This window comes from Dipodomys spectabilis, unplaced genomic scaffold (assembly GCF_019054845.1).
Source record: "Dipodomys spectabilis isolate Male_0828 unplaced genomic scaffold, ASM1905484v1 ptg000046l, whole genome shotgun sequence".
Lineage (NCBI taxonomy): Eukaryota > Metazoa > Chordata > Mammalia > Rodentia > Heteromyidae > Dipodomys > Dipodomys spectabilis.
The window spans coordinates 5061358-5088092 of NW_024870723.1; positions in this window are offsets into that span (position 1 = coordinate 5061358).

Genomic DNA, 26735 nt, shown 5'->3' on the forward strand with positions numbered 1-26735 from the left:
GAGTCCACAGTTCTGGTGTGTCACATTCTGAGTCCACTCTATTCCCCGACCACCTTTTACACCCACAGAAGACTGAACAAATGAAGCTTCACAGCAAGTTCATGTTTTTTACGAGACTTTACTAGAAATAAGAACCTTCTAATAGAGTTCCGATGCATATTTATCTGGAAATGTCCACAGAGATCTAAGAATGCAGCCATTTCCATTTTATCCTCTACAACCAAAGGGAACCCTGGCCTTGCATGAGCTGCCACATGAAATTCAAGAGCACATATGCATAAAGGAGAGAGTTCGCTCCTCCTCTCCACTTCTCCCTCATGACCTCAAGTTCATTCTTGTGTCCTCCAGGGAAGTCAATGTTTTGCACGCAAATTTTATGTTTCTCTTTCAAAGCTAATGGTCTACTGGTGGTACTAGCATGTGTGATTCACACCCCCATCTACTGCAGCAGAAAGGGCATGTTTCTGTGTCTCTTTGAAAGTACTCAGTGGATATAATCTCCTAGGGACAGAATATCTTTCTCCTGAAATCAGAAATGGCCCCAGAATTCTCCCCAAGAGCAGTAAAAACAGTAATATACTAATGATACAGGCCTTAGAACAGATTATTAACTTGGCCAGTCCTTATAAGAATCTCATGAAGTAAATACGATTGTTATACTTGTTTAGCAGATGTGCAAACTTAATGGAAAGAAAGACAGAGTACATTGCTCAAGGCCATTCATGATAAATAAACTAGAGAAGTGTGGAATAGTTAAGCAATTTGGCAATAGAGTCTGTGCACTTAATCATTGTGATATTCTAAGAGAACATTCCAGAAAACTACCACACAGTTGTTGAAGTTTACAAAAGTAGTGAAAATGATGAAATCTTTCTGCTTTTCTAGTTATAGAATGCTATTGCCATATTTTTGGTGGACATATCAGCCATACTCCCAGGTCTGCAGAAGAAGAAGGGTCTGCAGTTTCCAAGAGGGAAGGAGCTTATCCAGAACTAAATATTTAGAAATGGTGAGTGAGAAAAATGATCATTTTGTGATCCTTGATGCATTTGGTTAGAACTCTCATGTACTGAGCATTCACTATCGGCTAGACATTGTACTAAACAATTTATGTACATTTTCTCATTCAATTTGCAGAACTTAGGACAAGGAAACTCACTCAGAGGAGTTAGAGAATGGTTGAAAGTCACCTAGATAATAATGGGCAATATGTGGCTGACCCACAGATCCTGGGATTAGATACTAAGTAACAAAGGAGGGTAAATTCAGACTTCCACTGAAAGCATATCTCTACTTCCTAGGAGAAAAAAAGAGATTTAATATTGCTTTGTAAATTCTTCCCTTGATTCCCATATCTTGAGAAATTAGTTAATCCCTTGTAACTTCACAAAATGGAATAATAAAAAGACTATAATTGTCAGCCTGAAGAATCAAAACATCACGTGAAGGAAATATTTGTAGACATGCATTGAATTCATATTTTAAAAATAGTTGTATGGGATTGAATGTGGATTGCTGGAAGATCTAGAAATTTCAAAATAGACTGTGAAGTGAAATAAAACCTAGCACGTATTTTTAAATCATAGATGAAAATCAATGTTCTAGAAATGTTCAAGGAATTTTGTTTTTTCCTTCCCCTCCCCAAGCTAGGTGGGATTCAGGGCACCGACATCAAATACAGTGAAAACAGGGGTTATACCATGGAGGAGGAACATACAAAGAAACAAAAAATCACATTGTACATTATAAATACGTTAGAATCAATAGCAAAAAAGAAAAAAAACCACTTGTGTCCCTATCTTGGGGTTCATTTCACTTAACATCATCTTATCTGGTCATACATAGGTAGCTTTTGATCTTTTCTGCTTGTCCCAGACTTATACTAATTATTGCAAATAAGGGACACCATGGGACCTATGTCCTTTGGGTCTGGTTTATATAACTTAATATAATTTTCTCCAAGTCTTTCCATTTCCTAACAAATGGGGCAATGTCATTCTTTCTGATAGAGGCATAGAATTCCATTGTGTGTAAATACCATTTTCTTGATCCATTCATCTACTGAGGGGCATCTGGGTTGGTTCCATATCTTAGCTATGGTGAATAATGCTGCAATAAACATAGCTGTGCTGGTAGCTTTAGTATGGTCTTTTTAAAAATGTAAACTCCTAGATTACTTCTCCTCCTCCTCCTCTTCTTCCTCCTCCTCCTCCTCCTTCTCCTGTTCTTCTTCCTCCTCCTCCTTCTTCTTCCCCTTCTTCCTCTTCTTCCTCTTCCTCCTCCTTCTCCCTCTTCCCATTCTTCATCTTCTTCTTCCTCCTCCTCCTCCTCCTCCTCCTCCTCTTCCTCCTCCTCCACCTCCTCCTCCTCCTCCTCCTCCTCCTCCTCCTCTTCCTCCTCCTCCTCCTCTTCTTCTTCTTCTTCTTCTTCTTCTTCTTCTTCTTCTTCTTCTTCTTCTTCTTCTTCTTCTTCTTCTTCTTCTTCTTCTTCTTCTTCTTCTTCTTCTTCTTCTTCTTCTTCTCCTTCTTCAATTGATGTTTTTTAATTGTGAAAATACCATACAGAGGAGTTACAATTACATGAGCAAGGTAATGAGTATTTTTCTTATCAAGCATTGATCTTCTTCTTCTTCTCCTCCTCCTCCTCCTCCTCCTCCTCCTCCTCCTTCTTCCTCCTCTTCTTCTTCTTCTTCTTCTTCCTCCTCCTCTTCCTCCTGTTCTTTGCCTTATTGAAGATTGAACTCAGGGCTTCACACCTGCTAAGAAAGTACCACCATTTGAGCCATGTTCTCTCCTTTTGCTTTTATTAGTTTCCTTTTCAGACATAAGTCCACTAACTTCTGCCTTGGGCTCTAATTTTCCCACCTCTACTCTCAAAGTAGCTGGAACCATGGACATATACCACCATATTAGGCTAATTTTTGAGATTAACTTTCACCAGGCTGGCTTCAGAGCATAAGTATCCTATCTCATTCTCCCAAGTAGATAGTGTTATAGGAATGCATCACCAAGCCTAGCTAACCATCTTACTTTTAAATCCTATTTTCATTGTTCATATCAGATATCAGGGAAGATACAATACAGATTCTAAGGCTCCTTCTTCATAATTTAAAAGGCCTTAATGAGACCTAAGTGATATTCCTTTATTGTATAGGTACAGGAGCAAACCTTAAAAGGTTGATGTGATTTGTCAGATACAAGTGTCCTAGTCTGTGTGCTACATGTAATTCACTCCTGTAAATTAAAGAAGAGATAAAAGAAAACCAATTATAACACTTGGACTTATTTGTAGTATGGGATAAACTACAGACCATGAAATTAGTCCCCAAAGTGCTTAATCTCTTGTCATATTTTCAGCCAAAACATTATCCAGGTAAAAGCAAACCTTAGGTACAACATCTTATACACATTGGATTTTCCTCCAGTTTGAATTTTATTTCTTTATTTACAAGCCATTAAAATATATCCTTCAAGGCAATAGGCTGGCCTATTCAAAGGTATCTCCTCCAAGAAGTGTACTTCTCAAGTTTAAGTCCATTTACATAGATGGGTCATTGTTTCCCATAATATTCATCTCCTAACCAGAGGCTATTATCCTTGATGGTAGAAAAAGTTATAAGGGAGATGCTCACTCCAGACTCCACAGACCTTTGAGTCATCAACTTCTACCACAAGCCTGCTTATCTCAACACAAAGAGGTTTTCAGGAGCCATTGAGCCATGACCAGTTAGTCTTTAGAATCATATGGCCATAGCCACCACTTAGTGCTGGGAAGGATTTTGGAGGTAATTAGGTTTTGGGCTCTCCTTTTCCAGATGGGGAGACAGAGGGTTTAGTGTTTTGCCCAAGGTCACACATCTGGTCAATGACCAAGTTGGATGTAGGCTTTGAGCTCACTGTCCATACTGCCTCCTCAGGCTGCTCAGCTGTCACCAAAGCCATTGAAGCATTTCTCTATCAGTCAGTAGCCACTAGAAAGAGACAGGGAAGCTCATCTTCTTTGTATCTTATCACTTCAATCTGTCATTTCCCTCCACCCAGTGTACGGAAGTGTTTCTGGTCTGATCGCATCTGCAAAATAAACTTTTTATTTTGATCTTGAACCAGCTGTTGATACCTGGTTCAGATTGTTATAACATGTAAGGGACGGCTCAGTCCTATTTAAACATCAATTTTGACAAAGGATAAAATTATTATTATCCTCCTAGAAATGTGCAATGAGCACATTTGACAGAAGGAGATACTAAGTTCTAGAGATAAGTGGGAGAAAAAACTTGGGGTTTTGTAAAATTCTACAAAATCCCAAGTAGCTGACACCCAGTTCAGAGTACTTTCCACACAAAAACTTCCTTAGCCTTGTTTGAGTGAAAGGGTCTGTCTGACTCCTGCATGATATTTAGCAGTGTCCTGAGATGTTTTTGAATATGAAAACTTAAATTGGGACAAGGACAGGACTGACATCTGGTGGGAAGAGGCCAAGAGGTCTTGCTTAGCATCCTGTCATACATGGAAGCCCCTCCCCCGATGACAGAAGATGTTGACCTCAGGGATCTCCAAATCACCAGTGGTCCAAAAGCCTCCTACCTTGGCTAATGGCTTCTAAGTTAATGTAATTAAACTTTAGCACTAGGCTCCTTAGAGGAGATGCATTTGAATCACTTCAGTCTATTCCTCAAGAGGGCCTATGTTAATTGGATGAATGGAAGAGCCAGTAAGTTGTTACAAATCCCTCAAAGGAGAATTTAAAGAACTCATCATAGGCTGACATAGATCTGCAAAATGGGTCAATATCTAAAGAGAAATCAATTGTGTTCCATTGGATGTAATTTGTGTCCCTAAGGGACAGTAACCATTTGCCTTTTATCAGTTTACCTTCCATTTAAAAGGAATGATAAAGTATCTCAAAGATGATGATACATAACCCGATATAAAGTTAGTTCACTATGAATGCTCAATATCTTCATCCAAACTGAAACCACTTTAGGTTGGTCATTTCAACAAGGGAGAGTTTAGCCTGTGTCTATGCCTTTTCTTTCGGCAGTGCATGAAATAAGCAGGATCCCCTGTCATCTTTGGTTACCTTCTATATTCATATCATGGGGGATCCAAAAGACTGCAAGAGTAGGAGGATATTTCCCAAATACACTGCATGAAAATAAAAAAAAAATGTTGAACCACTTTCAAATGACCCTTTTGACCCAGAAACAGGAAATGTATCTGGCCTCCCAAAGACCAGATGACTAATTAGGACACATATTTTTCTTGTCCCCTCCAAGGTTCTGTGGTTTCTTACGCCTGCATCACCCTGCACACTCCCGTCACCCTTCTCTAATGAACCCATCTTTGCCTTTCATCCTTCTACTTATACCATATTTCCCATGACCCCATCAATAATGGCAGGTCAAGCTCCCTGGTGACAAGCTGGCCAGTCCTGTGCTCATCAACTCTGTATCCCAACTCTACATTTCTAGGAGAAATGTCTAAATGGCTTACCCGATGGGTTAATTCCCTCATGGTATTTCAATGTTTTCCAAGCAGCTGTGGTAATACACAGTAGAACCATATACTACTACTTACTATACAGAGAAGAGCATCCCTATGGAAAAAGAAACAGGAGTAGGAGACATTTTATGTATTTCCATATGTTTACTTAAATACACCTGAGATCAATTATTTTTCAAGTCGCCGGAAAAGGAATCTTTTTATGTGGAAAACAAAGGGAAGGATCCTGAAAAGATCAGTAGATTCTCATTGCATTTTATTAATTCTCCAACTCTTTACAGTATGTCCATTTTAGAGCCCATGGGGGGATTTCTCTAAATAAATGATTGTGTTTTCTTCCATCCAGGAAACAGAATTTACTTGTGCTGCCTCTGACAGCTCTCTGTTTGAGATACTCTTAAGTCATTGCTCTAGGCGCTATGGGGGTAATATTTTATATTTCAAGATACAACTGAATCTTGCTCACACCTTCTGACATAATTTGTACCAGTTGGAAAATTCGGTATACTAGCATTGGACTGTAAAGTAGACACAGGGAAATTTGTGATATAAATATCTAGGGACATTGCTATCAATTATTTTTGTTATTTCTTCATATATATTTTTTTATTGTGAAAATACTGTACAGAGGGGTTACAATTACATGGGTAAGATAATGAGCACATTTCTTATCAAGCATTGTAGCCTCCTCCTTTGTTTCCTCTTCTCATCCCTTCGTATCCCCCAGCCCGACCCCCACCCCCCACCAAAGTTGTAAAGTTCGTTTTTCGACATAATGACTTGTACATCTCATTGTTGCAATGGGTCCTCCTATATCCCTGTTTTAACAATTTGTTTGTTCCCTTCCCCTCCACATATACCAACATCATATATAGTGAAAGCAGGGGTTATACCACGGGGGAGGGACATACAAGGCAACAAAGACATAATCTTATAAATATCTTAGAAACAATCGCATGAAAGATCTTTTTTTTTTTTTGCCAGTCCTGGGGCTTGAGCTCTAGGCCTGGGAGCTGTCCCTGAACAATTCACATTGCTATCAATTTTATCTATCCAATGAGACCACAATAAATATACTATCACATTCTTTCCAGAACATACATACTGGTGAAAAGCATTCTGAATGAGTTATATCAGTATCTTTATTTTGTTTATGCAAAAGAAGCTTGACGGACTAATGTGATTTGTTAATTTTAAAAAGATCCAGTGAGAAATGTAAAACTAATTTAAATGCAAGGCACTGGTGGCTCACACTGTAATCCTAGTTACTTAGGAGGCTGAGATCTGAGGATCATGGTTCAAAGTCAGCCTGAGCAAAAAAGTCTTTGTGAGACTCTTATCTCTAATTAAACACTCAAAAACCAGAAGTAGAGCTGGGGTTCAAAGGGCACTAGCCTTGAACAAAAGAGCTCAGGGATAGTGCCTAGGCCCTCAATTCAAGCACCACAACCAGCAATAAATAACAACAACCAAAAAAATTTAAAAACTAATTTAAGAGATGTTAGGCTCTTCATTTTCCACAAACGATTGCATACATATTATGTAAAGTACTACAAAAATTTTATCCTAAGAAGAACTATACTCTAGAGTAGTGAAAATTCTGGTAGTAGGCAGGTCTATGTTCAAGTTTTGGCTCTGAAACTGCCTAGTTGTATGTATTTGAGAAGGTTGCTTCTCTAAATTCTACCATGTGTAAAATAGGGTAAGGTGTCTACCGGGAACTATTGTAGAATAAAAATGAATAACTTAACATGAAAGAACAAACAATCCAAATCCAACATAATAAAGGAAGCTGTAGAGCCATTAGCTCATTTTACTACTGTGAAAAAATAAGGATGTGGACAAATCAATGATTTGGAAAATATCACAGACCCAGGTCATATTGCCCAGTTGTATGAGTCATATTACTTGGGTCTTAAGCCAAAACTAGCAAAGTGCTACCATTGTGACCCTAATTACCAGCTAATTTTTCAATCCCATTCGTGGTACAGAGCTGTACCAAAGAGATTGGAAATCTGGTCTTGTTGAGAGAGTTACTGCTTACTAGCTGATTTAACAGTAGGCCAGCGACTTCATTCTCTTGAATGTCTAATTTCTCATATAAAAATGAATAAAATAGGAGCTGGGAAGGTGGCTCAGTGGTAGAGCGCTTGCCTTGCATACATGAGGCCCTGGGTTCGATTCCTCAGCACCACATAAGCAAAAAGAAAAAAGCCAGAAGTGGCGCTGTGGCTCAAGTGGAAGAGCGCTAGCCTTGAGCTGAAGAGCTGAGGGATAGCGCCCAGGCCCAGAGTTCAGGCCCTATGACCGGACCCCCCAAAAAAATGAATAAAATAATCATTGCTACTATGAAAAAATATATATAAATAACTAAAAGTATGATAATAATATTTAATAATTATCAGTTATTACAATGGAGGAGAATGAAGGAATGATTTATAGCAAAGGAATGAGGGATTGTTGGTCATCACTTTATAATGAACAGTGCTTTTCTTGAGAAGAAAGACAGGGAAAGCTGTCACATCTCCAAGTCTGCTCATGTGGAGGCATGGCTAAAGGATGGTATAGCATCTCTTGAATCTTTGAGCAGAAGCCAAACCAGCAGCAAGCATGGAAAACATCATGTCATGATCTGGTCCTCTCTCAAAAACACTCAACTTGGCTCAGAGTTATGCTGAGTCATTTCAGGAATGAAAATGACTTGAGATATATCACTGCACAATTATTCATGTTTCAGCCCCCCAGCCACATTCCCAAATAAGCAAACTCTGTGAATTAATCAAAATAAAATTCTCCCACTATCATATCCACTCTTTCCAAAACTAATGTTGGTTCCGTTTTCATGTCTACCTGAAATCCTTTGACAATACTTTTCAGCTTATGAAAACTTTACCATCTCCCCACCCCGCCCCCCGCAGCCCCCACTGCCTCCCAGTCCCAGGCCAAGTACTGCCTATGAAAATCTTATTTTATTCTCAAGGCTAAGTTTAAATGACACTCTATTATTAAAATTCCACCACCAAAGTAAATTATGTCTTAAGTTGCATTATCATTTATCTTTTGCTATTATGTTAAAAGTGCTTTAAAGACAGAATGAACCTATCCATTGACTTGACTTGAAATGCATGAGTCCTTACTCAAATAGATGTCAATATTGGCTAAATTGAATTTATACTTTTTTTACCTCTTCAAAAAAAAGAATGAAAGTTTAAACAACTCTTTGTTTCTTTTATTACTTTTTCAATTTTGTACCAGTACTTGGAGTTGAACTCAGAGCCTGGAAATTGTCTTTTAGTTTTTTTGTTTTTGTTGCTTTTGCTCAGAACTAGAACCACAGCTTTATCTATTGCTCTACCCCTAGAACTACAGCTTTATTTCTTGCTTTGGGTACTTAATTGAAGATGAGAGTTTCATGGACTATCTTGCCCAGACTGTCACTGAACCATGATCCTCAGATTTTGACCTCCAGAGTGGCATAAGCCACTGGTACCTCACTTTTTTATTTTTTCTCTTCTCTTCTCTTCTCTTCTCTTCTCTTCTCTCCTCTCCTCTCCTCTCCTCTCCTCTCCTCTCCTCTCCTGTCTTCTTCCCTTCCCTTCCCTTCCTTTCCCTTCTCTTCTCTTCTTTCTTCATTCTTTTTCTTTCTTCCTTTCTCTCATCTTCCTTCTTTCTTTTTCTTGTTCCTCCTCCTCCTCCTTCTCCTCCTCTTTTTTTTTAAACTGGGGTTTGAACCGAAGGCCCTAGCTTGTTAGGTAAATGCTCTATACATAAGCCATGCCCTCAATGCTTTTGGTTTTGGTTATTTTTTCAGATAGGGCCTTTGTCCAGGTTTGCTTGAGACCAGGATTGTCTTACTTATGCTTTCTGGATGGTTGTGATTCCGTATGTTAACCAAAATTTCCAGCTATCTGTTGAGGTGAGCTCTCACTAACTTTTGTTACCTAAGTTCACCCTGAACACCAGTCTTTGTGATCTCTGTTATTTGGCTAGCTTAAAGTACCTGCAAGACCACTATGCTTAGCTTTTACAATTTAATTTCTATCCAATCTCCTCTCTCTTTTGAGTGAAACAGAGTTCCAAACTAGGGACCCAAGAGGATTTTTTTCTAGAAATTAAGTTAGTTACTACTTACTGATCACTTGGAGTGTACTAGTCACAGATCCAAGTTTCCTATAAGACATCTCTCAATTGTATCCTACAATGATCGCATGTCATAGATTAATAACTCAAAAAATGGAGAGATCAAATTCTTTGAGGTTCTGCAAGTAATATTAGATTCTGGATCTGTTCTCAGGTTTCCTTGCCTTAATCACTACTGATACTCCTCCAGAGCTAAAGCAGGAGCCATCCCATGTTCAATGTGAAGGGATTTTCAGGACCAAGAACAGCATATGTCTTGTGCTTATTTTTCTTCCTCTTGGGATGTAGCCATCCCTGGCTTGTTTTCTAATCCCTGCATCCACCATCCCAATGCCTAGTGAGAATAAGCTAGGACCAGCCTGAGGTAAACTCAGTCAGAAAGGCCAGTGCTTGAACAGTAAGAATGGTAATGCTGCAATGAACATTCCCAGCTATTTTGTCCTCAACACAGAGCATTATGAAAGGCTGCAGGGATGGTAAAACAGTACCCACTGCCCATTCCTTCTCTCTCTCTCTGTAATGTAGCCAGAGACTTAAATACGATTGAGTTAATCTTTGAAGAAAACAGAAAATACTGTAACAATAAAGGCCGTAACATGGTTACAAATGAGAGCTACTGCTCCCTTCTGCATTCTAAATTCCAAGGATAATTCTGCGGAGCTTCATTACCAGAGTATAATTGTGTTATAGAACTCTAAATCACCCTGCTACACTTAACTGGCAATAACATTAAGATAGCGCAGATATTCATTTTAATTAAAACATAGCCTCAAACTATTCCATGCTATAAGAGGCAAAACTTTCGCTGCCCCCCCCCCATACTTAACACAGAAACTTTCATTTGTTAGCACACCCATGGCTAGCAGTAGACAGGAGACTTAAACACAATTAGAAAATCCTACCTTATAAGCCAGGGACAGTTAATGCTTTGCTGAAGAAGATGAATAACAGGAAAGCAGGTACTGGATTTAATCATTTTCTAATATATGAGGCACTGGAAGCAATTGTTTTAAAGAGGTTGAGTTTTCAAGACAATCAGTTCAACAGCCAGGCAAATAGAAAGTGAGGTGTAGTAGTGCTAATATTAACAAAATCCTTGCTAGCTGACAGTCTTCCATAATTTCTTATTGCCTGTAGCACATTCATTTATTTAACAGATACTGAACATCTTTTTTTGTTGGTGGTGGTCATGGGGCCTCAACTCTGGGCCTGGGCACTTTCCCTCAGCTCTTCAGCTCAAGGCTAGCACTCTACCACTTGAGCCACAGTGTCACTTTCACTTTTCTGGTGGTTTATTGGAGATAAGAGTCTCACAGACTTTCCTGCCCGGGCTGGCTTTGAACAGCGATCCTCAGATCTGAGCATCTTGAGTAGCTAGGATTATAGGCGTGAGCCACTGGCGCCTGGCTTGTACATCTCTTTTGTGCTGCATGTTAAGGATACATCTATGAGTAGACTCTGTTGCCTTCTCGCAACTATATGTCAAGGAAAACTGACATAAAAGAAGTAATTTCTTTATACAATGTTGTATGGAAGATATGTTCTTAAATTTTGTTTTTTCCATGGAGACAGGAAATTTGTCATGGGCTTTTGGATGCATGCACCAATTTTCCAGACAGACAAATAAATGATGAAGACAGGCAGAGGAGTGTGTGCAGAAACAAGCTGCATAGTGTAATCAAGGCTACTGGGGAGATTCCAAATAGCTTTGTATAGGAAGACCACAATATGTAAAGAACCCAGAGGAAAACAATGATTTAATACATTGGCTGTAGCTTCAAATTCAAAATTCCATCTAATGGTAAAATGAATGCAATTAATTCCATCTAATGGTAAAACTAACACCACTGCCATGATAAATGGGTCAGTAGCACTGACCCATAATTCTGAATGTATGAAGAAGAATTAGTCCATTTTTCATTCATCTCTTCATATGTTTCTTGAAATGCTAGCTCTTCCTTCTCTTCCTTCACGGATGTCTCAGCTCAACACATATTTCAGAACTAGGCTGAAAACTCCCTTCTTCTGGACTTTTCAATAGAGCGGAAGCTTTAGTTGATTCCTTTTAACTATAACAGTCTCTAGGGCTTGGAGTTACATATCTATGTTGAGCAGGTGAGGCCACTTTTCTAGGAGAATTTAAATCCTATGTCAAACAATGAGTGATCTGGAATAGAGCCTAGGTAGCTTTATTGCACACTGTCCATCATAAGCAGCTAGCCACATATGGCTTTTGAGCACTTTGTGTGTGGCTACTCCAAACTGATATTTTGAAGAAAAGACAAAAAAGTAGGTGTAGAATATCTTCTGACACACACTCACACACACACACACACATACACACACATATGCTTATGTATATACTACTTACTGAAATAATATTTTTGCTTAGTGAGTTAAAGTATTGTATTATTAAACTGATTGTATTTGTTTCTTTTTACCTATTTCTTAATGCAGTTAGTAAGAAATTTTAAATCGCATGCAAGTTGCATTTTATTTCTACCAGACATCACAGGTTCCATATGCCTAACTATTCTGTTGTTATTCTTTCCTAAAAAATGAATAGAACATAATTGAGAAATATGATAAACACAAGGTATATTACGTTTACCATGGCTTTGGCCAAACACCTGACAGAAACAACTTAACAGAGAAAAGATTTATCTTGCTTATGGTTTCAGGTGTTTGAATCTACCCTGATGGAAGGGCATGGTGGAGCAGCTTACAACAATAACCTAGTCACTCCTAGAAATAGACTCAAATGCACTCACAGGTGTGTTTTATTAATCTAAGAACTTCTCAACCCAAGAATGTTGGCAGTCAAGATTGGCCATCACACAGTGATAAAACAGAATGTATCACACGGTGACATAATGGAATGAATTCAGTAAGTAGGGGATAGGCTGTCATGTCATTAAGCAGACAGGATAGAAAGTCTGATGTATAATACAAAATTTAAGCTATAGCCTGGAAGACAGCCATGCTATGTTGTTGAACAGGCAGAGAACTGTCTGCATCTACTCTGAGTTTAATAGTTGATATCTATCCTAAAATATTTTATTCTATTTTAATAACTTAGTAAACAAACCACCTTTAAAAGCCCTTTCTGTTTTTTTTTTTACCTGTACTCCAACCTTACACTTTCACTTAGCACCTCTATACCTCATTTGAACCTGTAAAACAGAAGGCTCTCCCTATTTCATTGCAGCATGCTTATAAACTAGAGAGTAAAAAGTATCTGCATGTAAGCATTTAAGTGTAACTTTTCCCTTTCTTCTCCATTTTGCTGCTGAACTTGTATATAGTGGGTAAAACGTAGATGCTCTGTGTATTACCAACCATTGTGGACACTGTCATGAGGTCTTGCCCATGTGTAATAAGAAGTGAACCAACATTCCTTATCGAGTATCCAAAGAATATAGAGCAAGGGTGTTTACCAGACCAGGAGCTATTGGGACATTTTTAGCCTAAGTTGGGCATTGTCTCCCAGTAACATCTGTTGCCAGATTTCTTCTAGTTATTTGACTATAATTCCAAAGTGCTTTTCCAAGCATTCCCTTCAGTTGCATTTGTAAAGCTTTTAAAGAGTTGACAAAGTGCTTCCACATCCATTTCATCTTCACAATTGCCATACCAGGTTAGAAGAGCAGAAGCATTAAAAACGAATGCAAGGTACAAAGTAGCATCTGTGAAGCTGAACTAGTTAAAAAGGGCAGAATTAATCCTTTGAGTTTGGAGGATTTCTTATCACACTATACGGGTCTCTCTAAATTAGTTGTCTTTGCTATTACATTTTCAGAGTTTTGAAAACATACTCATAAGCTCCACCCTATGAAACTATGTTTTATATCCGCTTCTCTATGTCTGAGTATTTTTTTAGTATTTTTATAGACCAGCACTCCAAAACGTATGGAGTGATTGGGCACATTTGTTTCACTCATGGGAAGCTCAAGGGGTTGTTTCTCACTCACTCACACACTCTCTCTTTTGACTGATTTGCTAAATCCAAATTCTAAAGCACTGAGAGGGTTTGGAACTCTTCAACCTGTGAGAAAGACACTTGCCACCCTCCCCAGGCTTGACGATGGAAACAGACAATGCCTGAGGCTTCCAACTCGAGATTTCAAATATTTCTAATTTCTTCAATTTAGCTTCATTTAAATTTTACTGAGAGGTAATTGCACTGAATTAATATAGTTGCAATTATGCTGAAATCAATCCATTAACATCTTGAAAATTCTTATTAATCTGGCAGCAATGTTATGGATAAAAACAGAAATACATCCTCTGTTTGGAGTGTAGATTAATATAATAAGAATGCTGGAGTTAATTTATCCAGGATATGAATTTCTCGAGACAAGAGAAGTATGAGTTCGTGTTCTGTTTTCTGCGTTGCAAAGTGCTGCTTTTGAGCACCTGAAGAGAATATTTGCATATGAGAGTAACTGGATCCACTTGGCTTCATTCCGATTTCATCAAAGGGAACCTGATTAAAAGTTCAGGCTACAGAACCATGTGTCTTTATGCACTTACTAGCCTTTCAATATCTCTCTATTCTTCTTTTCCAACTATATACTTGAGAGAAGCATATGTCACATTTCAACTTTATATTTAGTATAGTCCTCAAATTTTAGTAAATATGTTTAATGAACTGCCAGTGGCTGATGTTCATCACACAATGATAGTGTGAATGATTATACTAAACCACCAGTGATCAAACTGATAATTATTGTCCATCAAACCATTCATTCAGTGGCTGTTTACAAAATAGCAATTGTCTCTCTGCTGGTTATGTATCAGTGAATAAAACTGATATAAACCCTGAAGTCATGGTGTTTACAATTTAGTGGGAGAGAAAAACATTAAGAAAGTAAATAAGTAAATAAATAAGCAAAGTTATCATTTAAAATTCTAAAATCATAGGACATGTAAGGACCACAATGAAAACGAAATTTAGTGAAGGGGAAACGAAACACTTGCCAGATAAACATTGTAGGTTCATTCTGTATTCCAACCTTTTTTTAACCTCCTAGAGCACTGGTTCTGCAGAAAGTGCACAAGATTATCTTGGGTAAGTCAATATTGGCCAGGTTTTATAATCTACAAGATTGGAAGATGGCCAGCATCATTTTACATATAAAGTCAATGGAGCATTGGAAACAGAAGACGGGCTTCATATGATTGTGTACCTCTATATGATTATGTGCCTAACGTATTTCTCTGCCAACTCTGTGAGGGAGAGTCTTAGTGAAGAGAGCATCCCGTTATGGCAGTCTAGGAGAGAGACAGTGGTATTTCTGGTAGCATGTGGGAAAGAGAGAGAAGGTTATGCCTATAAAGTTTTAATATGGGTAACAAAAATGGAAGAAAACTTGGCAAGTGCTTGCTTGGCTGTCATAGAACAAAGAACAAAGAGTCAAACATAACTTTAAGATTTGGGATTTGAGCAATTGAAAGATGGTAGTACTGCTCATTTTTTGAGATGGTAGGACAAAGAAAGATTTGTGGATGCTCTGGGCATATAAGGAAGACATGGAAGTTAACAAATTCACAAATGTAAAATTCAAGGAGAAATTTGCACTGAAGACTTATTGAAGTGTCAACTTGTACATGGCATTTTAAGCAATGGAGATTGAACATTCTCTCCTCTTTTAAGGAAAATACATGGAGAATGAAGAAGGATGGGCATTATAGAGGTTCAACATTTATAGATCAGGGAGAGTAAGAAAAATATGTGAAGAAGACAAGGAGGAGCAGTCAGAGGAAGGAAGGTGTTACGAAAAAGTGAAGGTATTATATCAGGAGAAAGGGTGAAGCTAAGAGGATGAATTAGATGTAAACAGAATTGTAACTATTGGACTTGACCCAATGAACATAGATAAGCTTGACAAGAACAGATTTGGTGGGTTGCTGGAAAGAAGATAGCTTGAAGTGAATTGAGGAGTATTTGCCAGTAGTATTGACATGAATAGGTAACTTCCTTTTTTATTTAATGGAGTTGGCTATGACAGTAAGGTAAGATGCTGACTGCTAAGTGATGGAGAATCCAGGAAGGAAGATAACTGAGAAAAAGGGGTATCGACGTGTGTTTGTATGAGAAATGGGGAGATTTCTGAAGATAGAGAAAGTGATGACAGAGGAGCAAGGCAGATGAAGGAACAGAAAACATTGTGAAATTGAAAAGAATCGTAGACCGCAAGGGTGGACTGACACCAACGGAAAACCAATGGAAATGCCTGTAAGCTGTGACAGGCAGATGCAGACAGGTGTCAATGTACACAAATTTATAGACGGGTGGACATTTTCTACTTTGTTAATGAAGTACTGGTGAAACTAAAGCAGTGAGTTCGTCCCAATGACTGTAAGATTCAAATGTTGTCTGCAGATGGAAAATGATTACAGAAACATGGAGAGGATACAGTACAGCATTTGCAGCAACTTTGATGATTATTGGCTTCTCTGTTTTGTTCAGCGGCCTGTGCAGGTGCATGGGGGAGTTATTTAGGATTGGATTCTCCTACATATAAAATCCTAGGAATGAGTGGGGGTCAAAAGGGCAAAGAGCCTCTACAACGTGGTGATCATGACACTGGCACACAGAATCCAAGTGGAATCACAGAGGGAAGAAAAGTGAGAGGGAGTGTGGAGGTGGAGGGGACACTGAGCTGAGAGACATGGGGAATAGACATTTACATTTGAGATTGTGCAGGTTGTGTGGTTTTAGTGATATAAGAGCTGACCATAGGAGTAAGTAACTAAGGCAGATCTGAAGGATAATTCATGTGAAGTAAATCTGAATACCCAAGAGATGTTAATGCTGGATGAGTTGGCCATCTGAGTTCTGACATTTCTGAGAATGAAAGAGAGGAAGACCTAGAAGGAGACTAAAAGACAGGACTAAGTGGGACAATGACAATGACAATTTAAAGCACTAAGAAACAGGAAGTACTTGTTGCTCACATGGGTAATTCTACCTATGCAGGAGACTGAGATCTAAAGATAGAGGTTTGAAGCTATCCATGACATCTCCAATTCACCAGTATGAAGCCTGAAGTGTAAGAGTAGCTGAAGTAGTGGAGCACCAGTTTTTGAGATAAGGAAGGAAGGAAGGAAGGAAGGAAGGAAGGAAGGAAGGAAGGAAGGAAGGAAGGAAGGAAGGAAGGAAGGAAGGAAAGAAGGAAGGAAGGAAGGAAGGAAGGAAAGAAGGAAGGAAGGAAGGAAGGAAGGGAGAGAGAGAAAGAAAGGAAGGAAGGAAGGAAGGATGGACAGAAGGAAGGAGATGGAAGAAAGAAGGCAGGAAGGGAGGAAGGAAGATGATAAGCAAAGAAAATGGAGAAAAAAAGAAAGAAGCATATTATGTATTTCCAAGAATGGACTTTTGCAAATCTTTAGACAGTAGCAATAGTGAAAGGGTATCCAATTGCTCCAAACACTGATCTGGAATATGTGATATGAGAGAAATACTACCACCTCCGTATGATTTTAGGGGATGCATTTCAGTGAAGACAAGGCAGTGAAAAACTCATAAAGTGAAATTTTGTCATTATGCTGCTTGCTCTTCCCCTCTTTGTCACTGCTTTTGATTTCTGTATCATTTGTCTTGCATGTAAGTTTATCTGTTTAGGGGAGGGAAAGGGAGGACACAGAAATGGTGGGACAAAAGGAGAACCAATGTAGCAGTGATACTCATAATGTTGAAAATGAACTATACAAATTGTCAGGGAAGGGGTCTGGGAGGGAAACCTGGGAGAGAAACAAGGAGTGCCACTGTTCAAATAGAAATGTAGCCAGGCACCAGTGGCTCACGCCTGTAATCCTAGCTACTCAGGAGTCTGTGATCTGAGGATCACGGTTCAAAGCCATCTTGGGCAGGAAAGTCCATGGGACTCTTATCTCCAATGAACTACTGGAAGTGGCGTTGTGGCTCAAATGGTAGAGAAGTAGCCTTGAGCTGAAGAGCTCAAGGGCAGGGCTCAGGCTCAGAGTTCAAGACCCACAATGACAAAACAAAACAGAAAGAAATGTACTCATTTCCTTATGTAACTGTAACCTTTACAAAAACAATAAAAATAGAATAGTGTCATGGAGACTGAGTCACAGATAAGTAATATTCGTGGTTCTGAGCAGGAACTAGAGATTGTGTGTTAGGAGGCAGAGAGATCTGAAAAATTTAAGACACTTACAGAACCTTTGGTGTACCATACATACCCTCTGCATCTCAGCCACTGTTATTCCTGTGATATGAGTGTAGGATTCGGAAGGAAACAAAAATCTGGCAGGATGAGATCTCTGGCAATGTGGGACAACCCATGAATAAGGTGACTCTAGAAAGCATATAAATTCAATCTGTGAACTGCGTTGCTCTAGTTAAAACTAGATAATGAGTTGAGATTCAAGCTATAGGTATGGTTACCTTCACAAATAAAGTATGGACAAATGTGGCCATATTACTACTTCATAAGAACAATGCATTCAGAACTGAAATAGCAATGTGCCTATGTGTTAATATTAATGTTGCCTACGTTTGTTATTTTTTTGACATTCTCACTAGCATCTACTAGTTGTAGAAGAGGACCTCATTGTGACATGACTATTTATGTCTCTTGCTACTCTCCCTCATTTCTTCTTCCCCATTCCCTAATTTTGACAAGCTTCATTATTCCATTTTCACACATGTAAAACTTATTAAGACTGGTTTCTTATTCTCAATACGTCCATGTGTTTTGAGTGGTTACTTCATCTTGATGAGCCTTGGCTTCCTCATGTGAAAAATTTTAAAACATTGCCTGTGTCTACACAAGATCATCATGAAAGGTAAGAAACAAATGCCTGGAAAACATTTTAAAAATTCCACTGATTTACAAAAACAATTGATTGGTGCTGTTATTGATTCTCCTCCATCCAGAGTATTGCCTGAATAAGGATCTTGCTTTTTAATTTTATTTATAAATAAATCAACCATATCTTTGTTGCAGCAGCAGTTAACAGTAAGCAAAATCTCAATTATTATTTTCTTTTACTACACACACATAAAGTGGGAGAGACACTGTGGAGACTGTGTGATAGATGCATTTAATGGATGCTTCACTCCAAACTTCTCTTCTGAGAACTCATCTCGTTCCCCATGAAGGATTCCTGATATCTTATGTGACTCCTCCAGCCTGGAGTGGAAATGGTTCAGAGGTGTCTACAAGATCCACGATGCTGAGACTTGCATAGAACTTGGAAAACTGAAACCCAACTAGCTTCACAGTAGAGTGCACATAGAGATCCAGTAGCTGCCAGAAACCAAGCGGTTAACCTCCCTGAGTTCCAGTCCGAGGATTAGTTTCATTTTCCCCTTTCATGGCAGAACATGCACGTAGGTACAGCCTACCCCTGAAGCCCTTTAACAAGATTGTTCATTTATTAAGTCCCCGGAAGTCCAAAGACAGAAACAGTGGGGATAATACATGCACTCTTCTAAAGTTAACAGTTTTATGCTAGCGATGTAAATATGCATGCCAATGTGTGAAGGGATGACAGTAACATTTCAGTTTTAAGTACTTGGCTCAACTTGAGTGCATTGTAGTGCCATGGTTTCAGCACTGTAGTAGGAGGGTTAATAGTGAGGAAGACTCTGTCATCCCATTGCTTCAGTTCAAATCCTAATAACATCCTTCAGTCACAATTTGACACTGGGCAATTTGATTATGTTGTTTTTGCACATTTATGAAGTCTGCAGTTCACTATCTATTTCATAGGGCTATTGTAAGGAAATAGGTATCTTAGTAACAGCTAAGTGCTTTGTTAAGTAGCTGGCACATTTAATGTCCTATTTCATGTTAATGACAGCTGTTATTCTTCCATGCCGCTCCCCATATTTCAACCAAAGGACTCAGCAGCTCATTTGTTGTATGTGCCAGTACTGGGGTTTGAACTCAGGCCCTAGGCACTGACCTTTAGTTTTTTTTTTACACAAGACTGGTGCTCCATTACTTGAGCCACACCTCTACTTTTTTTTTTGTCGGTTGTGGGGCTTGAACTCTGGACCTGGACTCTGTCCCTCAGCTCTTCAGCTCAAGGCTAAAGCTCTACCACTTGAGCCACAGCCCACTTTGGGCTTTTTCTGCTTCTGTGGTGCTGAGGAATCAAAACCAGGGCCTCAGGCATGCAAGGCAAGCGCTCTACCACTGAGCCACCTTCCCAGCCCACACTTCTACTTTTGACATTTTACTGTTTAACTAAAGATAGAGGTCATACACAGTTTCCTGCCTAGGCTGGCTTCAAACCTCAATCTTCAAATCACAGCCTCCTGACTAGATGGGATTACAGGCATAACCACCAGCACCCATCTCAATAGTTCATTTAAATCATCACAAGACTGAAACAGAATTTGCAAGCCAATTACACTGAGCAACAAGGTTGACAAAAAAGGCACAGAAAGCTCCCCAAATTAGTCAACTAGAATGATTATTCCATAATCCTAAATCATTATGAAAAGAGTAAGCAGCTATCTCAAGTGAAATAGATTGCATTTCCCAGGAATTGTGGCAAGGAGAAAAGTCTCAAGTGAAGATTTTTGTCCTGGGCCCTAGGTAGCTGATTTGCCTCAAACAATCATTTTAACTCTGTCCTCCAACCGTAAAATGAAGAAAGTGGACAAGGTTTTTCTCCGTGATCACCTTGAACACAGGAAGTCTATAATCCCCTAGCCTAGTGCTCTGTTGTGCAGTGATACAAAATGGAAATTGCCAGCGCCGGTAAGTGAAACATCGACAGGAACTGGGCAGATAGCTGGCTATTACACAATGGGAAATGTCGAGAAAATAACCTTATGGAGTGGAAAGTATTGGATTGTCTGATTATGACTTACTCTCCAATATGAAGATATAAACATGCTTGGCTGCTCAAGGGTGAAAATGTGGTAATGTGTTAAAATGCTAATGAAATTGGAATCCTATAATAGATGTTTAGAACAGTTTAGATTATCAAGACATGGGACGTAAGAGAGCAGAGCTCATAAATCCTGGTGACAAGGCCAAAGTCCTCCGAACTCTCGAAACCATTAATAGTCTGACTCTAACTTGTGCTTGAAAGCTCATCTCCCGCTCACAAACTTTGGTGTGCCTGTGTTCAATCCAGAATGGGTCAGTCCATCACAACAGGCGCCTCTGTTCTCCACACACACAGATTCTCTTGCTTCTACTCTCTCATTCACAGAGATCCATCACGCCACCTCGTAGCTGTCTCAGATACCGCCGTGATCTGCCCCTAGTGTACATTCTCTGTAAGCCGTCATCCTAGGAAGCACTAGAGCTATCTTCCTCGTCATATACCCAACCATGCCTGTCTTGTTTAGAATTCTATAGTCATTTTGTTCATTGCCTTTTAGATAAAATCCAAATCTTCACTCTGGCTTGCAAGACCTTTCATGATCTACTAATCTGCTCCTTCTCTCTATTCAGTCTGTATCATTTGCTTCCTTACTTGGTATGCTCCAGGCTTATTGTTGAAATTGCACTTTCTCAGACAAGGTAAGATGATTTTCCTTTTACCCAGAACCTGCTCCCTCTCTGCAATCTATTTTTCTCATCATTCCTTGCCTAACTTACAAAGAGAAGCTTCATCCCACCACCAAGACTAGAACACAATTACTGGCTGTGTTTTCTCATGGTTTTTATGCCTTTTCTACTGCCCAACTTTACCTCAGCAAAGCTACATATTATATAATACTCTTTCCTTTACTCCATCACCGTTTGGACCCTTTTCCCAGGCACATTTCTACTAATCAAAATCCAGCTCCCATGTTTCCACCCTGGGAAAAGCCTTCAGAGTACCAACCTGGTCAAGTCTTACTCCCCAGTGCTGTCATGAAAATTCATACAAAATCCTATGTGTCACAACAAACCCTAGTACTGAAAACTACAACTTTGCTCCAGAGAACTTTGCACAATATGTCATAACAGATAAATTTTGTGGCAATGAAGACAATGATAAAAACCATCAAGTTTTAAAATATTACTAAAATAAACAGCAGGACCTAACTCTTAGGTAGGGTAGAACCCTCTCTCTGTGTCTCTCTGTGTCTGTCTCTCTCTTCCTCTCTCTCTCTCATACACACAGAGACACACAGACACAGACACAGACACAGACACACACACAGACACACACAGACACACACAGACACACACACACACACACACACACACACACACCCTTCTAAGATTCCAGATGGTCATTCTGGGAAGCATCCATTTAGTTCCCCTCAGTTCAGGTGAACATTTGAACCATTATTCTTCTTGCCAAAGATTAATATAATTTCACACATTTCATGTTTAAAGAGCTTGGTAAGTTCTGGCCAAAAGCATAACTGCTACTTCCCTTTCTTTCATAACATAATGATCTTCCTGTTGAAATATTAATCAATAACTAATTTCATAGTTGGACAACTATTTTTAATGGCCTAGTACTTTGGAGGTATTGTTACACAAGTCTTCAGAACATTCCCTGAAAGACCTGTCACCGAAAGGGCAGATTCATTTACTTGTCATCAACATGAGCCAAAAGCCTCATTGCACTAATTAAGGAAAGATGCATTTGGGTCCTGGTTGGTTCAGAACTTCAACATCTCATGAGTGGACCTAAAATGCAGTTCAAATGTATTCATTCAGTCAAAGACATTCACCCAGTATTGAGATAATGAGGAAGCCATGGGCCGTGGAATACCTGTCTCAGTTTTTCTTTTCAACAAATTGATTTTACAAGTACAATGAATATTGATCAGTATTGCCCCTTCCCTTGTTCCCCATCTTCCATAACCCCATTCATATCTCAGTCATTCCTTTTTCTTGGCTTTTCTTTTTTGGTACTGGCAATCAAACCCAGGAGGTTGCACCTACTAGACAAGAACTTTGCCATGCTCAGTGGCATCCTAACCCCTCAGTTATTTCTTCAAGTGACATATCTACCCAGTTCTGGTGATGTAGTTAGAAGCCAGGGGTTTAACCAGGTTTTTTCTTCCCATGAGGACATTTGCCTCATGTCTCTGTCTGCCTCTGTATTGATGCTTTCATGGAGTACCCTGAGCCTCTGAGAAACAACTACACATTCATCTGTTTTCAAAGAATGGATGAAATTAACTGAATGGCAGACAATTGTTACATGACTCTTACAAAGGTTTTCATCCTTTATACAGAAGTTGTAAGCACCTAATGTTTAAGCTGAAGTTAAGTCAGAATGTCTTAGTGACTTATTATGTTCCAGGTGTCATTCTTTCATCCATGCTAAATTTCTCAAAAACAAAAAGCTGGGGGAAGTATTTTTAAGTCTTTATCATTTGTCAGAGCAAAACAAACCTCAGAGATTCAGAGTAAACTGGTATTTTTAAATACAAATGTTTAAAAATCACCATTCATTCATGAGCAAATATATGAAGGGGTGTAAGTTAACATACACTAGAGATATTGATATATCAATGTTTATAGCAGTGCTGTCACAGTGTCCAAATTATGGAATCAGTTTAGGTGCCCATTGACTGATAAATGGATTAAAACAAGTGTGGTACATATACATAATGGAGCTATAAAGAAGAAATTTGGCCATGAAGAAGAATAAAATTACAGTCATTTACAGAAAAACGGATGGAACTGGAGATAATCATGTTAAGTAAAATAACCCAGACTGATAAAGATAAATATCATGTTTTCTCTCAGTCATGAGATCTAGACATATTATTTAAAATAATGGCACATGTCAAATGAAGACTATTTGAGCATTGGGAAGCAGTGGATAAGGGGAGGGTGAATGGAAAGAACAAAATGTGGATTAATATGATCAAAGTAGCTTATACACGTATATGAAAATAATGAAACCTTCTAAAACAGTTTTAAAAAGAAAGGGAAGGGAGAAAGCAGAGCAATAGAAGAGATGAATTTGATCAAAGCACATTATACACATGCATACAAATATCACAATAAAATTCCCTCATATAATTAATACATGCTAATAAAAAACCACTACTTCCTGTCAACACAATTGAAGAGCACCATTTCTGTATTCTGCCACTCAATATTGCAAGGAAAATTATTTGTGTATCTATCTCTCTGTCATCTTCTTGTGATTAAAGTAATTCCTTTAGGTTTATCTGATTTCAGAAGAATACCTTGCTTAGATTTGAAGAAGACTTTCCAACATATGATTCTTATCTTGTGACTTGTCTGAGCACAGGCCATTTTAAGTAGATTCTGCTCTTCAATCAGAGTCACTTGAAGAATCTTTGAACTTCCTATTTCCTACTATGAGACTTTCTATATCTTTCTATCTTGAGTTATAGTATGTCTGGCTACTTTTCCTACTAAACTTTAAGCTCTTTGAGTACAAACCCAGCCTCGAGCCTTCTCATCTGTGCACTGACAGATTCCTAGATCTCTCCCTCTTTGCTCTGTTCTATATGACTCAGTAAGTGATTCCTACCCATTTGAAGCTCCAGGGAAGTGTAGTCATCACCAAGCCCCGCCCTGAGGCTGACCCTCCAAAGCAAACAGATTAGCCAACTCCACAGGGCCAGCTCTGTTTTGCAAGATACCTTCCATGGCCTGTATTTAGTTCAGTATGGCAGGGGATGCATTGCCAACCCCCAAATGTGATATTTGGATCAGTCAGTGTTAGCCAAGGGCTATGATATTGAAAATAATATTTGTGAAAGAAACACTACCTTTAACAGATCTAAAAAGCTCCTAGATTCTGAGATGAATATCAATGCTTTGTCTCTCTGAGGGAATAAAAAGGATTTACTTTTTCTTTTCTGCAGATTTCATTGTTTTCTAAAATCAGACCTGGCTTAGTAGCTGTTAGAACACTCCCAAACCCAGTTTTAGTTTCCTCCATAACTTGATGAAGCCTGACAGATGAGTTTCTTTGTTTTGTTTTCCCTCTGTTCTTCCCTCCCTGCCCCTTCATACCTTTTTCTTTTCCTCTCTTTCTTTAACACTTTTTCCTATCTCATTCTTTCTTTGTTCTTTTCCTCCCTTTCTTCCTTAGATTCCCTTCAAAATCTACCATTCTGTGTTAGAAGATTGGGTGATATTTGAGGGTTATTAAAATCCTATTAAATTGGCACTGTGACCAAGAAACTTGAGAATCTTCAACAACGGCAGGAAAGCCTATCACAAAGTATCTGAAAAAAATGACAAGTAAAGTAACAGTATGGTTAGTTCTGGTTTTAGTGCAAAACCCTATGGTTGGGAACTCTAATGCATTGAGAACAATCATTTATTCTTCTTAATCTTAGTACTAAATTTTAGAATAAAATAGACTACAAGCCTAGAAAAAACTTATGACTTGTAATTGTCAGTTTATTCTGAGTCTTAACACTAAGAGGTGAAGAAAATCTGCTCTGACCTAACCTTACAATAGCTAAAAAGTAAGAAATTAAACAATTACTACCAAAATAATTAGAACCACCCTTCTAGGTGTTTTTATTTTCAATTTGCTCTTATTACTTTTTATCTAACATTTAAAACTCACAGTGAAAATAAATAATCCACTCACAACCAAATAAAGACAGCCTCATCAGTGAATTTTGACATCACCAGATCAATTCAAGAGCCTTTTCCTCAGGAACAGAGAGAAATGCTTTCATCTTGATTCATTAGAAAGAGCCCTCAAGTTCTCTCCAGAGATCAATAGGCCTGCTCCATACCAGCCACCACACTAGGCTCTAGAGACATAAAGATAAACAAAACCCCAAGATCTCTGTTATGGAAGAATTCTTGTTCTAGTGGGAAAGGCAGACAAGTAAATAATTCCAAATGTACCCAAAGAGGAACAGTAGAAGCAGAGCTGATACTTGGGCTGGTGGACACTGTGTACAAACACACAACCTGACAAAATGCTTCGACGCTCTAAACTCTCCTATAAAAACCAGCTTTCTTGAGCCCCTAATGGGTCTCCAGCATCACCTCCAATGCCATCATTCACCCTGGCCTCTCCTCACGTCAGACTCCAAGATCTAGTGGGGACCTCAGAACTCTTATTTTAGAACATAATTTGTAACCATTCTGATTGGGCAGTGGTTGGGATGACTCCAGAATGGGGGCCTTTGTGATGTACTGAAACAGAAGTTAGGTGAGAAAATAAAGGACATATCAACTATCCCATATAAACAATCAAGAAGGAAGTGATGTGAGTGAAGTCTTAAAGACTAAGGGAGAATTTGCCAATGGATTACACTGCTACCAAGGCAGAGAGTCCCCTGCAATGGAAATAGAACAAGTCTAATGGATCATTGAGAACATTATTCTGAGAGTTGCAAAAAAATATAGGTTTCTGGGAATGAAGTTAAGAGTCTTGTATGTCTTCTACCTCTAAGTGATAGTCTTAATCAGGGTATAGCATGATGGGCTTTTTCAACTTTTGGGTAAGTAATGGAAAGAATATAAGTCTTGTTCTCTTTAAGATGCTTTTTCCTATTGGGTAAGTCCCCACAAAGAAAGCATAATAAGTAAGTTCTGTTTGATAGGACTGCAAATATCAGAACTTTATCTCCTAATTTTTTATCCTAAATTCTTTTATCTCCTAATTCATTAAGTTTTATGAACTGCTAATGAACCGCCTTTTCTTTTACTTATTGGAGAAATAAAGTTAATGTGTGTATTAGATATTATGGCAGAGATTTCTTTTTTAAAGTCATAGCTTTTGCTTCTGGGAAATTTATGCAGGGACTGCAAGAATTGGAGCATGATTCTCTCTTCATCTTGACAATCTAACAGTCACTAGGTAGCACATGAGAGAGAACAGAGAAGCCATATTGTTCACATAGATATGTGTCCCAGTGCCTTACACAGACTCAGTGCTCAGGGCTCTTCTAGTTCATTAATCATTCCTTCCTATCAATCTTCATCTTTCTAAAATTCAGTATTATTCCCCTCCAGAAGATATAATTAATGATCTTCTTCCCCTTGGTCATTTTAATCACTATTCTCTAAAATAAATCTATTTTGCTATCATTTTGAGAAGTAGAAGCCAAGACTGGAGAAATTCACCTTTATTCTGATTAAAAGAAGTGTCCACAATCTCTGTCTCATCAAATTCATCTCAAATTGTGTTGAGTAT